This window comes from Schistocerca serialis, chromosome 6 (genome assembly GCF_023864345.2).
Source record: "Schistocerca serialis cubense isolate TAMUIC-IGC-003099 chromosome 6, iqSchSeri2.2, whole genome shotgun sequence".
In the NCBI taxonomy this organism is placed as follows: Eukaryota; Metazoa; Arthropoda; class Insecta; order Orthoptera; family Acrididae; genus Schistocerca; species Schistocerca serialis.
This window is the reverse complement of record NC_064643.1, coordinates 53552813-53568601: the sequence shown is the minus strand read 5'-3', so window position 1 is coordinate 53568601 and position 15789 is coordinate 53552813.

The window sequence follows — 15789 nt, the reverse complement described above, 5'->3', positions numbered from 1 at the left end:
GAGTAGTGGCTGGAGATCCTGCAGGATTACTGGAATGGGGTCACTGTGGCAAGGTTTGTAGGTGGAAGTATCTGACAGCTGATGGTGACCTTCTGCCACGTAATCCTTGTGGTTCAAAACAACGGTGGTGGAGCCTTTGTCAGCAGGTAGGATTATAAGGTCAGGAACAGTTTTTAGATGGTGGACTGCGGTTATTTCTGTGGATGTAAGGTTAGTTTGCATGTTGAGGGACTTGAGGAATGATGTTGAGGCAAGGTTCAAGGTTAAGAAATACTGAAAAGTTAACAGTGGGTGGTATGGAGGCAGTGGGGGTGGATCACTGTTGGATGGAGGAGTGAACTGAGTTAGGCAAGGTTCAGTATTGGTCTTTGGTTGAGTCTGATTGGTCGGGTTGGTAGCGAAAAAGTTTTTCCACTGTAGGGACCAGGAGAAGGAGATAAGGTCTTTAACTAGTCCTGCGTCATTGAATTTGGGAGTGGGGCAAAAGGTGAGGCCTTTGGAAAGGACTGATATTTCTGTGGGACTAAGGCTTCTGGAGGATAGGTTTATAACAGTGTTGCGGGTCTGTTTAGGTTCTGGGTTCTGTGTGGTGGTGGGAGGGAGTTTTGGAGGGTGGGGTAAATATAGTAGGTCTGTGAGACAAGGTTTGTCAGCTATGAGGGAGCATGGGGGAGGTTTGGAGGTGGTTGCAGAAGTGGTGGACAATGGTACTCCGAGGCAGGAGTAGGAAGTGCGTAGGATGGAGAGCTTTTTGAGGTGGCGTTGTGCATGTTGCTCAAGTTCCTTCGGGGCAAGAGTTTCAATGTGTGTTATAGGTTCCAGGAATTTGGGATTGCATAGCAAGAGAATTTTGTGGATGGAGAGAAGGTACTGCAAGGAGGATTGGGCTTGGTTGATATGGTTTTGCAGGACTATGTTGGTAAGGGCTAAGGTTGGCAGAATCTGAACAGGTGGAGGTCATTGTGGAAGGAGGGGTGGCAACCAGAGATGGGTAATTTGATGGTAAGGCCACTAGGGGGGATTCCATGAGCCAAGCAACAACGCACAAACAGTATGAGGGAATGGGATCTGGTTAGGGATAAGGAAACTTTTCTGTATTGATGCAGATGGAAGGAGCAAGGATCCATGGTGGTGCAAAAAATTTTTCACATATTTGCATGTTTTTGGTACAACCCAAAAAGCAAGTACTGTCTGCTTTGCACTTAGGTGCCTAGTACTTTCCATATGCGTTTCTCCATGTTTTTGGGTCGACTGAAGTGTCCGATCCAACCCGTCGGCTTTGACCCATGTCATAAGGCTGTAGTGGTGTGTGACGTCATGACGGTGCGGAATTTAGTTTGTGAGAGTGGCGTGATTGTAGGTATCATTTTGATGTGATCGGTGGTGCTCTCTGGTGGTGTGTTTATGGTTATTTGGCGTATGGGGTTCATGTTGCATGTGTGTGGTGGTATTGGTATTGACTATGCTTTCAGCGGAATATTTTTCAGTGAGTTAACAATTTTGGTTTTGTTATGTCGACATTATTTTAGTATTTTTCTGTTCATCATGTGTGAATTTTGGTAAATTACTTTGTTTATGTCTTTGGTAGGTATGGATATGACTGACAAGGTCAACAGTTTTTGGTCATTGGCAATGATGGGGGACAGTGCGTTGTCTCTAATAAAATTTCTTCAACTATTCGGATTTTTGGATAAAGCCATGAAGTGAAGTGTTCAATGTGTCATGAAGAAATGAGGCTTACTAAAGTTCCAGCATCTTGCACCATGGTTGGCTACATGTGGAGATGTCGTAAGGATAACAGGTCATGGGAAGTGTTCAATTCCAATTTTGAATTTCTAGTTTTTTTTTTTTTATTATTATTTTTATTTTTTTTATTTTTTTTTTTATTTATTTATTTTTTTTTTTGGTAGGATTAAGTGTGGTGGTGGCATCTACAATTCTGATGAAAACAATAACAAACACAGGCCTTAATGGCTGCAAAAAATTATTTCATCTACGGAAAGTTAACACAATGCCTTGAACTGTACGCGAAACTGTGATATATGTTACTGTTTCACATTCGCTAAAGTCTTGTAGTTTAAAGCAGTTCGCACTCTGTATTACATACCACAGAGAAGAAATACAGTTATTAAATCTATCTGCTACAACTATGAACCTGCCACTTCATGGCCAGCAAACGACAAAAATATCAGGTGATGGTGTAGTGGGAGCAGTTTCCCATTTCCCCCCCTGCTTGATAATTATAGTACCTGGAATATCTAAACCTTTCACTAAGATCTACTGCCACATGATGCCGCACACAAAAATGCTCCACAAATTCACTGTCACTGTAGTGTGGCACCACATTCTCTGTGTGATTTAAGAACTTTTGTCTCTTGTGAGTTTGAACATTTCTAGCTCTTCATCGCTCCGCAGAAAGTCCGATTCCAATTGGCTGGACATCTGGAATAAATGGTATTAATAAATTTCACATTTAAACTAATTGCAGTTCCTTTGCATTCCTCCTAGTAAAGGTGACTTTATATGAGAATAAATAAAATGCTTATCTTACAGTTAACAAAGATGAAGTGTAAACAGCAAGAGAGAAAAACTGTTACGGCAGCTACCAAGAGAATAAACAATGAACATGCACGTGGGGTCTGTCCCCACTCCAACTCTGCGCAAATCTGGCAGGTTAGCTGCGCCACAAAAATTTTTCCTTGTGGCATCTGGCAGCTTGCTGTTACTGCTCATACAGCAAGCAGCCCCACTTCAAGTAGCCAGAAGCGGGAAAAAGCGCTGATCATACATGACTTCAGCTCTATTAATGCATGCGCATGAGGCCGCTGGTAACTGTTGAAATGAACCTTCTGGCAGCTTGGGCACGCCGAAAAAATTTTTCCGCGTAGCATCTGCCGCTACTTGCCGCTACTGCTCATATGGCAAACAGCCACGCTTGAAGGAGCCAGAAGCGGGAGAAGGCACTGCTCATGCACGAATTCAGCTCTGTGCATGCACACAAGCCTGCTGGCAATTGCTCAAACAAACTTTATATACTTGTCGACTGATCGAGATCTGCGGTCGGATCGAGTTAGCGGGAAAAGCGTCTGCTGTGTTTTCCACACTTCACTAATCACTTATATACTTACCGTGTATCATGCTTGGTTGTGCATTAGCTAGCAAATGAAATGTGTCAGGCGCATGAAACCATCTTTCGCGACACTCTGAAAAATTTCAGAGTTTTGGAGGATGGCCTAATTTCAGGCTATTGTAATTTGTTGGAGGAGGTGATAATAATTTTATGTTTTATTTTATGTTAGAATTGGCTGAAAAAAGTATGCACCTGTGGAGACATTAGGAACTCTAAAAAATAACTTTTTTCTGCTGCCAGTTCAGGTTTCGTTTTGATAGCTTTTATATGTCGCTTTCTGCGATCTGATTCCAATTCTTAAATGAGTTTTGTGTATTTGCCGTTTTTTCTTTGTTTTCGGTGTGAGCTGCTGCATTATTCCAGTGTTAAGTTACCTTTTCTGTAACATATACATGTGGAATATAGTAATTAATGATCGCTGTTTAGGAAGTTAATGGCAACTTTGTTTCAAAATTCGCCATTTGTGGGTTTGTCATCGGTGTATTACAGTAAAAGAAACTGAACATTGCAGCGGCTCACACACAAACTTCGTGTCAGGTAAATTGCATAATTTAGAAGACACACTACATGAAAATGGGACTCAGGTCCCGAAAACCGTTGTGCAAAATGAAAATAAAAAGCAAATATATTTGCAGCCAATATGATTGCCAGTGTGTGGGCATCCGTATTCCACATAAATGTATCCTGTATTTTCCCAGGAATTTTACGTTGTTCTTTCTAATTGCAATATCAATTCCAGTGCATAATTGCAAAAAACCATTACTGCTGTTTTCTTTGTGCTGTCACTCAGCTGACTTTTATTGAGGTACTGAATTCAAAGATTGGCAGGTAGGCCTACTGAATTCAAAGATTATATAGAAAAGTGTCTACGTAGGGCTATGGAGGTCTGAAATTTAAATGACTGTATGATCCTGAGTTTCTCATCTGTGGTTTCAGTAAGTTCAATGACATCTTCAACTATGAAACAACTTACATCAATAGCACTGTAACGAATGCTACTTTATGCAAATGTTTCAGCGTGACCATGTTTGGCCTCCCTACTGAATTCTGAGCAAAGATGTATTGTTAATAAATGCTGAGTGAGAACTTTTTGTCCAGGATACTGTTGCTCAGTAATAACTGTCCAGTTAATTACTACATGTTATGATGTTTTAATTATTCCCACTGTTTAGGAGGCTGCTTAAGTATGTGTGGATAATGTTGAAACTTTATTGGGATTACTGGATCATATCGCTAGACAAAGTCCATTAGGATCTAAAATTTTCTCAGCACCACACTGAAATTTTGATGATAGTGTAAGCTGTCTTAATCTTTAGAAATGCTTGTTGGTGAATATGCGCCCTCATAGGGTATAGAACCTTGAGACACTTTGAAGCCCTCAAAGTTATACTCCTCTTAGAGGTGTTCTTTCACATCTACACTTCCTCCTTATTGCCCTGCTAGATTTTATTTTAATTTCTTCTGTTAATCTGACTTTTACTTGAAATGACGTTGGTGGGAGTGTGTAAATTAAATCATTGATATATTTTTCTTAGTTTTTCCTCTTACAATATAGGACTTGGGATGAGGCAAAATGTTTTCTGGAGATATTATCTCAGTTCTTCAAAAATGGTTCAAATGACTCTGAGCACTATGGGACTTACCATCTATGGTCACCACTCCCCTAGAACTTAGAACTACTTAAACCTAACTAACCTAAGGACAGCACACAACACCCAGTCATCACAAGGCAGAGGAAATCCCTGACCCCGCTGGGAATCGAACCCTGGAACCCGAGCGCGGGAAGCGAGAACGCTACCACACGACCACGAGCTGTGGACCATGGGGAAACCATTTCCAATCTCAGTTCTTCTACTGACTGGTGTCGACTGACTTCTTGAGGAGGAGGAATGTTGAGGTCTGCATCTATAACATTGTCAGGAACACCAATAGTAGAAATAGATGGTAAATTATTTTTAAGTTTGGAGTCTTGTCAGTCAAATAAGCCTTAAAAGTGGTGTATTATTTCTGATGGTGATGACAAGGAGGAATTCTGTGCTGACCAGCCCAGATCATGATTAATTTTGTTCTACTTGTCATTAGATTATTTCCTGTATCATACAACAACCTAAGTAAGACTTCAAGACAAAACGTTGTAGCTAATGGTTTGTATGATGTGGCAGAGTATGCAAAATTATGTTTTTTTTTCCTATGATAATTATGCAGAATCATAAGTTGTGGTCCTTGATGGGAGTGTCTCATGTTTGTAATGGAAGTGTCACGAATTCTGTGAGAAATTCCAGTCCTATTATGTTCTCGTTCCCAGGTCTTTGTTACAGATTTCCATCCATTTGCTAATTGATGTACCAAGATGCTTGTAGATTTTGTGACTAAGCTAAAAATGGATGTTGTATTGAGAAGTACTGTTGTCAGGGGTCTTTCTTCCACTTTTTTTAGGGGTTTGACAGCCTAAAACTGATATTTTCAATTCTAGGAAAAAAATGTTTTTGTAATTTCCACAAACTTTTTCATGATTGTATTAACAAGTTTCACCTTTCATCAGCTGTACTGGAAAATTTTGACTGATGATTGTCTTATTCTTAGTATATAAAACCTGCAATTGATAGTATGCATAATTATTATGCTTAATAAAGCTTTTGTTGACGTAAGGCAAGGCATGCTTGTAATGGGGTTAACTGAAGCACTCATCAGTTAACCCCAAAACTAGGCTACTTAATTTCATGTCCACTTGTAAAATATTTTTCATCATCATAATCACAACTGAAAGAACATTTTATGATCACAATTTAATCGGTAACATAATTTGTGGTCAGTGAATAACAATAGAATAAAAGCAAAAGAGCAAACAATTGAACTCCAAATCTTGTTAACTCATCAATGGTTAATAACATAACACTTACTTACTTTAGCTGTCAAAAGCATCAGATGTGATGAAAGGCTGAATTTTGTAAAGACCAAAATTTACCTCTTCATTCATTTTTACCAGTTAACCTTCAGTCTAGTTACCCTCAGTTTACGCTACTGCTTACTTTATTCTCAGGTGGAAACACTTCTTGATCAGTTGAAAACTATGAGTTTTCATACTGCATGATGTAATGGATCTGGGAGATGTTATTTTTTTACCATATTTGTCGATACCGAATTGTAAATGTTTTCTTATATTTTTGTCAGAATTTATTATAATTTGTCTTATTATATGTTAATTTACTTCTGTTTTTGAGAGTAAAAGCATATTGATTACTATTAGAAAATGTATCGAAGAATAGCAAAGAGACTGATTACAAATGGAAACTTGTGAATTGTGTAAAATATCTTTGACGATGGAGTCGTCTTTGACTATAGTCAGTTGGCAGCTAACTCTTGGTGTGTGTTGACGGAAGAACAATGAGAAGGTCGCAGTCATAAATAATTTTGAATTATGTTACTATTATTTTTGTATTAACTAAAAAGAAGAATCTACATTTGAAGAAACTGTATTTGAAACACCAAAATGAGAGAAACACATTGAACCACATCATTTCTGCAGCCGACAACGATGCATTGTGGAATCATACTTAGACAACTGAAGCCAAGACTAATATCGCCTTGCAAATGTCTAACGGAAAAGGTACTGTCACGAAATATGGCAAATTCAAGTAAATAAAAAATAGTGATCATATTTTCAACTTGTGTCTTAGCCAGGATGCCATATTTCAACTGGGGGCTCAGCCGGGATATTGTGTTCACGATATCTTCAACAGTGCTACGAGGAAGAAAATTTTTGTGTGTTAATACCAGTTTCTTCAGAATGTGTGTTACAGTGTTTGTGTTCATCGGGAAGTAAAAGTTTTGGAGAAGAAATGTTTCGGCAAACATATAATTTTCGACAGAAGAAAATACTTCAAGAATTTTGGTCAACAATCACATGGATGGAAAACGTGGTTTTGCAACAGTAGAAGAGTGTTCCAGATAAGTCATGAAACCCTCGTATTTTGTTAAAACAATATTTTTGTCTTGTTTTATATTGTTGTGTATAAATTTTTGTTCTTCACAATGACTTATGAGATTTTCGAGAGTATTGTGCCTAAAGTAGAAAGTAGTAATTTAATAGACTTCGAACATCAGGACAAGTCAAATAAAAGAGAAAGAACCGATCAATTTGATTTAAAAAAGTTTTCTTGTAAATTTCACGAAAGAAATTAAACAATCAGTTGACGACAATAAGACTTACTGGGATGAAAAAATTGATAACATTTTGTTGCAAGTCCAAGCAGTCAATACCCAAGTGGGTGAGCTTTCGAACAGAGTTGGCAGTGTTGAGGAAAAAATTGAATCTGTGGAAGCAAAAGTAAATGAAATTGATGCTAAATTGAGCGGTGAAATTAATACTGTAAAAAATGAGTTACTGGTAGATAGGGAAAGAAATTTAATGGATTTTAATGAGATAAAAGGGGATATTAAAAATTTGGATGAGAATACAAATGTTTTAGTAAAAAATGTAGAACAAAAAACTGACATTCGTTTGGTTACTCTAGAAGAAAAAGTAGAATGCAATGATTTAGAAAACAAAAAATCTGTCAAAGAACTTAGCGAAAAAATTGAAAGTTTTAACATTGAATTTCAAAGCAAAAATTACAATGTCAACACATGTAATCTTGTATCTAATATTCCAGTGAAGCACTTTTCGGTAGATGGACCCTTACGTCCCGTTGATTTTATGCAGTATTGTAAGGATTGTTTTTTACCTCACTCACCAGATGAAATAAAAATTAAATTTGTGAAAAAATTCTTGGAAGGGGAAGCTTTGACTTGGGCAAACCAGATTGTAACTTTGGGGATGACCTTTTCAGAATTTGAATCAAAATTTCTGGAAAAATTTTGGGATGATCTTAAACAAACTAGAATCAAAAGTGAATTTTTGAATGGGCGAAACTATAGAGAATCAGATGGGAGCATGAAACAATTTTGCAAAAGTGAACTTCAAAAACTTATTGATTTAACAAAACCTTTGGATGACTTGATCAAAATTGATACCTTAAAGAGAAGATTGCCATCAGCAATGCAGTTGAGTTTAGTTCATTGTCCTGATAGTAATGTAGAGCAGTTTCTCAATTATATTGATAAGTTGGATAGGGTAACAACACGAACACACAGTGGGTTTACTCAGAAAGGTAATGGTCAAAATTGGGGAAATGACAACTTTCAAAAAAGGAAACAAAACAATTATCATGGCATCAGTCAAAATTCAGGGGGATATAACAATTTTGAAAAGAAGGACCATAATTTTTATCCAAAACAAGAACAACATTTTCGCATTAATAATCAACAAAATAGAGAACACTTTAGGGATCAAAATCACAGAAATTTTGATAGAGGTCAGTACAATAGAAACTACCAACAATCAGGTAATGTTTGGCATAGGAATGGGATCAGAAATGTTGATCAGAGACATTGGCAGAACCACAATCAGCAGTTCATACAGGAACCGGAAATAAAAAACGAGTAGACGCCCCCTTGAAGGTCCGCAAGGTTGAGGCAGAAGGTGAGCATGATGAAAGGACCAATGGATGTGACTATCATAAACCCAAACATGACAGTTCCAAACCTAAGCTATCACATGAGGTTATTAGTTGTTACTTATTGAAAAAATTTCAAGAGGAAAATAATATTGATAAAGATAAAATTTTCAGTACACAAGAACATACAGTAGATAAAAGTAATTGTGATTCATTTAATTTAACAGAGTTTTACACTTGGGCAGAAAAGAACAACACTTTGTCAGATGATGTAATTAGTAGTAGTTCAGAGATGTGTGTGAATGAAAGAGAGAATGCATGCTGTGAGAATGAAAATGTTAGTGAAAGGGATCTGGTAACTTTAGAAAGGGGAAATAATATTTTGGGGAATAATTTGAATGTGTATGACCTGAATATGTGTAATGATAATGATGTTCTTGATAAAGTTGATAATGATGGTAATGGTATTGATGATGATGTTGAGGAAAGGTATTTCATTAGTTTAAATAGGGAGTTGGGTATACACATGGATGAAAATGGATTAAATAGTGAGAATATTATAGAAATTCCCAGGGACGTTACCAGGATGAATAAAGCTCACAAGCTGGATGTATGTGAAAGTGTGAATTTTGATGTTGTTGGTAAAGAATCTGACTACACAAATAACGATGACACATGTATAACTTCTAACCTAAGTGAAACTTTTACAGATACTAATGATACACACACATTTCTTATGAATATATGGCTGAACAGTGAAACTATTTCTTTTGACAAGAACTTTAGAAAGATGCTTATTAATGTATGTGAAACTGTATGTCTGAGTAGTGGAAAAGATGAGATATTTTATTTTTGAAAAGCTGAAGGATAAGTACTTCAATAGTATACAATGTGATTTGGATGAAAATTCTTGGCTATTTGAGATAATAGAGAGTACTCATGACAATTTTGTGTCTTGTGCAAATTTTATAACTGTGACAAATAATACATGTAATGATATGCCATATGATTCTGATAAGTATAGGTTTGGGGAAATTGAAAGTGATTTATTACATGAGGATACAGGTTCTGAGAAAAGTGATCAATTTTGCAGTCGTTATATAAAAGTTCAAATTGGGTCATGGATTGGTAAATGTTTAATTGATACAGGAAGTGAGATCTGTGGAATATCTGAAAGGTTAAGCAAGAAATTGAAAGTGGGGAAAGATTATGTTGAAATGCCAGTTGTTGGGGTAAAGATAAAAGTTGCTACTGGGAAGAGCAGTAAATTGGTAAAAAGCCAGGCTTTAGTGACATTTTTAATTGAAGGCAAGTTGTTCACACATGGATGTTTTGTAATTCAGGAATTTAATGAGGATTTTCTTTTGGGTATGAATTGGATAGTAAAAGTAAATACAGCATTTGATTGGGTTGGAAGAAAACTTTTGATAGTAACTAGTGAAAGGGAATACATTCAGACAAATTTTGTGAACACACTTGGTGATCAGAGTAATGGAAATTTTGACAGTATCAATTTACTAAAAGAAAATAGATTGGAGAATATTGAAACTCATAGATTTGATACTGATGAAGTTGAATTTGGGAATTTAGTAAATTTGAAAATTTCAGAAACACAAAATTTATCTGGAGAGCAAAAACAACAGTTAGAAAATCTGCTGTGGGAATACAGTGATGTTTTGAGTGACATACCTGGAAGGGTAAAGGGTTATCAGTGTGAGCTTCAGGTAAAACCTCATGAACCATTTTTCAAAAAACCATACAGTATTGCAATATCACAAAGACCTGCTGTTGAGAAAGAGCTGAAAAAGATGGAAGGATGTAATATAATAGAAAGGAGTATCAGTGCATATAATAATCCTCTAGTAGTAGTTTCGAAAAAAGATGGTGGAGTAAGATTGGTTTTGGACTCTAGACAGTTAAGACTTTTATCCATTGTGGATGTGGAACACTGCGACTGTGGTGTGAAAAGGTTTTCAGAAATTACTGCAACCAGTCGCCTTTTATGTAGATGTATACATCTACATCTACATCTACATCTACATCTACATAAAAGGCGACTGGTTGCAGTAATTTCTGAAAACCTCATCTAGACAATTAAACAAAATTTTGTTCAGACAGACAGACCATCCTGAAAATATTGATGAGTTACTCTATAAATTTACAGATATAAGATATATGTCAAGTTTGGATCTAACTTCGGGTTTTCATCAGGTACCACTTTCGGTTAATCCTAGAAAATATACTGCTTTCTTGTACAATGGTAAGAGTTACCAATATTGTGTTGTGCCATTTGGGTTAAATTCTTCTGTTTCCAAATTTATAAGAGCTTTGGATCATGTACTGGGGCAAGAACTTGCGTCTAAACTGATAATTTATGTAGATGACATTTTGGTTACAGGGCAAAATTGGGAGGAACATTTTTTGATTTTGAAGTCAGTTTGTGAAAAACTTAGAAAAGGGGGGATGACATTGAAATTAGAGAAATGTAAATTTGCAGTTTCTGAATTAAAATTTTTGGGTCATGTTGTCGCAGACAAGGGAATTTTGGCAGATCCAGAAAAAATTAAAGCAATTTCAGAAATTCCTAAGACTAAAAAACAATTAAAGTTGTTCTTTGGGTTATGCGGTTATTAACGAAAACATATAAGTGGTCAGAGTCTGAATGCACCATGTTTAAGTCAATTACTTAAGAAAAACACTGTTTGGTTTTGGGATAAAAGTTGTCAGGAAGAGTTTGATAAAATTAAGCAAGAGTTGAGGAAGCAACACTTATTACACAGACCTGATTTTAATTTACCATTTTGTTTGAACACTGATAGCAGTAATTATGGGCTTGGAGCAGAGTTATTTCAAGAAAGAGTAGAGAATGGAGTTAAGATACATTGTACCATAGCATTTGCAAGCAGAATGTTGCTCAAGCATGAGAAAAGTCATAGAAAATCCACACCCTAATGCTTATCGTTTGGTGTATCCTAAGTCAAAGAAATTATTTGGTCTCAGGAATGTTGTCTCTTTAAACTGTATAAACAGAAATCATAATTTCAAAATTTAAATAACCTATTATCATCTAAAACAAAAGTCCTCCACTGGAATACGCTTGTTAGAACAAAACTGCCTGTACAACCAAGTGTGTATATTTGCATGTATAAATTAATAATTTGAAGTCACATGTTAATTGAAACTGATGAAAACACACTGTTGTAACAAAGAATGAGAGAAAGATTTATTTTTACTTAAAAAAAAAAGTCTCCTTAGTGAGAATTTCCGAATTTTTCTAATTTTTGGAAGTTAAGTCTTCCCTGTGGGTGAAGGCATGCATGTGAGGACATGCATGCAAAGGTATAAGTTTCAAAACCAATTTTAGATAAAGCCTCATGATATATGAGCAGTTTATTGTTGTTTATACTGATGTTGTGGGGAGCAAAAGTACTCTTCACAAGAATGTGACTTGTAGTAATATTGTAGTAGAGAGGAAAGTGTACATAAATAATTGCAAAAAATTTAGATAATACTGATGTATCTTTAGCTGTACTAAAAAAAAAGAAAATCATAAGCAAAAAAAAATATACAAAAAAACAAAAAAAACCATGACTAATAAAAAAAATATAAAAATTTAAAAAAAATCAGAAGTTGAAAAAAATATATATATAAAAGGCAAATATAGAGAAAAACACATTACACTATATATGTCCAGTATCATTTTTACTGTACAATATGTAAGCATAATGAAATTAACATTAATATTTAAAAAAAAATTAAATCTTATTCTAGGAAATGAGTTTTACCTTTCTATTATTTTCAATCTGTATGCTGTATGTTAGAATATTTCTCATGTATGTTTTATACCATGTATATTTGTCATGTCAAATACATCGTACCAAAGTGTCCAATGAGATTTCTGCGTACACCGCCTGAATCTCATTCCAAAGTGTGTCCAGGTTACATGGTTTACATTTGTACACCTCTTCTTTTACTGTGCCCCACAAGAAGAAATCCAGCGGCATGAGGTCTGGAGAGCATGCAGGAAACTCAATTGGTCCCCTGCGTCCTATCCACTGGCCTGGCACCTTGTGATCCAGGTATGCTCGTATGTCCCTATGATAGTGCGGCGGGGCACCATTTTGTTGGAAATAAAACTCATCATTACCGTATAATGCACGAATGGCAGTGAATATGGAGTCAGCAAGCATTGTTAGGCACGTTTTTCCAGTAACAGTACCTTCAAAGTGGAAAGGCCCAATGAGTCCCCTTGCAGACAAACCACACCACACATTTACACCAGGCAAATTCACAGCCTTTTCAACTGCAATGTGACGATTATCTTCAGCCCAGTACACGCAACTGTGGCTATTGACAGCTCCATTGAGTTCGTATTGGACTTCATCCGACCAGATTATGCTATCCCGGGTCATGTCTCACCGTCTCCTGAACCCATTCACAAAATTCTTACCTTCGATCTGGATCGTCGTCACTTAGCTGTTGGACCAGCCTTGGAATGTACACATGAAACTTGCCTTTCTTCGGAATGCATAGCACACTACTAGCACTTACATTACTCTCACGTGCTGCTTGCCTTAAAGATTTTTGAGGCGAATGCTGAAACAGTTCTAAGACCGCAGTTGTGGAATCATCATTTGTAGCTGTACGAGGTCGCCCAAATCGACCTTTATGCACATCACACACTGTTCCATGAATTTCGAATTTGTCTCATAGATGTGTAATTGTTAACCTTGAAGGTGGTTCTGTACCATACAGACTTCTCCACTGTCTTTGAACTGCAGCTACATTCTCAAACTTCCAGTACCACATAATTATCTTCTTCCGTGCTTCAAAGCTCAAACGCACATCCGCCATGTTGCAGTTACTTCCTTGCCGCTGCTGTCACCTGTTGAAGAAACATAACCTTACTTTCTCACAGATATTTAATGTTGTAGAACGGGAAATAAATTGTCTATGACAGTTCAAAGTGTGTACACATTTTTTGATGCACCCTGCACATACTTCAAATGGACATTTCTTTCTAAGCTGCAATAGCAATTGATGGAATTGACTCTTTCTCTTTTGTTATTGTTAATAGCTGTTGTGATATGCAAAGCAGAATTGTATTACTTATTTTCCTCTATGTTGTTGACTTGTTTGTCATTTGTTATAGATTTTCACATCCATACAGTCAGTAATTTTTACACACTTACATTTAATAATAGTCTGATTAAAATGATTTGTTGGTTGACAATTCCTATCAGAGTTGGTTTCCTCCAATCAGAGTGCTCAATGTGTCATGTCTAAACTATCTATTCACCATTTCCAGACTGCCACAAATTCCATTTTCCTGTCTGACTTTCTTAATGTGTTTGAACGCCATGCAATCATTTGCTGGCTTCAACCAGATCAGCCTTACACAATGTCTTAAGACAGTAGGCATAGCTACCTAGCATTACAATATTTTTATGATGCTAGAACTAGCTTTAGTGTCACAGCATATTGCGAAAGGCTGATCTGGTTGAAGGCAGCACATGATCATTGGGACCAAATAATCTTAAATGAGTGTAATGTAAAGTGGTGGCATAGTGTAATGGATAAAAGACATTCCTGATGCATATTAAGTTGTGGATTTGGGTCTTGCCAGATTCTTTGATAATTTTTATATCAAAATATTATCAAAATTACTTCATTATTGTTATTCAGTTAATAGGTTTGGATGCAATTTTATTTCTAATGCTCTGCTGTGTGATTTTTGACATTGTATTTACTTTTTATTTCCTTGTATTTCTTCTTGATACCCGTGGCCACGTGGCATTAACCCCCCAGGGGGCCCACAGTCCTTTTGTGGGTACGTGTGTGGCATGCACGGGGCCCCAAGCTATTGCACTCTCCTTTCCTTTCCAGAATGCATTACCATCCCTGCTCCTCTCCCTCCCTATCCTTTCTCCTTTGTCCTTGCTCCCTCTTTTCCCTCTTAGTGGACTTCTTTATGTCGACCTGGCTATCCTGCTGGCTTTGTTTTGGTCTGTGCTATTGTTTAGTTTGCTGTTTCCATCTCCTTTTTGGCGTTTTTGGTCCCCTTGGGGTTTGACCTCCATTTCCAAAATTTTACGTTCAGTGTGAGCCATTTGGGGTTTAACTCCCTACCTAGCTTCCATGGTGCAGGTTCCTCTCGCCCTCCCCTTTCCCTTGGCATCTTGGCCCCCCTCCTGCTAGATCACCAGCATGGTAGCCAGTTCATATGATGGGGCTGTTAAGTACCCACTTGGCTGAGCCCCCTGACACCATAGGGATCACACTGCTAGTACCTGAGCTGTTAAGGCCTTGAGTATGCTCATCGTTTTGGGGCACCAGAACTCCCAGCAATGGCCGCCATGCCAGACGGCCCTTGCTGTGGATGGGTGGCGCCCACGGGGCGAGTCCCTGATTGGAGTGGGTGGTACTAGGGCAGACACCTTGTGCATGAAGCGACAAAAGCTTCACCATCCTGGTCATTCTGTGGCCGTCTCTAAGAGTCTCTGATCCTTCGGCATTCCCCTCCCTGGGCACCCCCTGGGAGGAGGGTCAAGCTTCGCTGCCTTGGGTTGAAACCTTTCCCTCAGTACCTGGTTTGTACCAGGGCAGATAGCGGTAGTTTTGCCACGACCAAGCCTTTGTTTTTCATGGAGATGATTGAAGATAAGTATGGCGAAGTTGGATCAATGAGTAAAATGTGGTCCGGTGCTTTCCTCATCAAGACATCTTCTGCTGCCCAATCTGACGCCCTGCATGCTTGTGACTGTCTCGGTGACGTCCCAGTCTGTCACGCCCCTCCAATCTATGAACTCAGTGTAGGGCATTATTTTTCACCGAGATCTTCTGCAAACTGATGAGGAGCTCCGTGCTAACCTCGAGTGGTGAGGGGTTTGTTTTATCCACCTTGTGCAGCGAGGCCCTCCAAACAGTCACATCACTACAGGCACTTTTATCCTGGCCTTCGAGGGGGATGTCCTCCCAGAGAAGGTCAAGGTAATGGTGTATCAGTGTGATATAAAACCTTATATTCCACCACCGATGAAGTGCTTTAAATGCTTACGGTTTGGACATATGTCTTCCTGCTGCACCACTGATCCCCTCTGTGGTGACTGTGTACATGAGGGCAGTGCCTGTGCTCCCCTGCCAATGTGTGTAAATTGTAGTGGA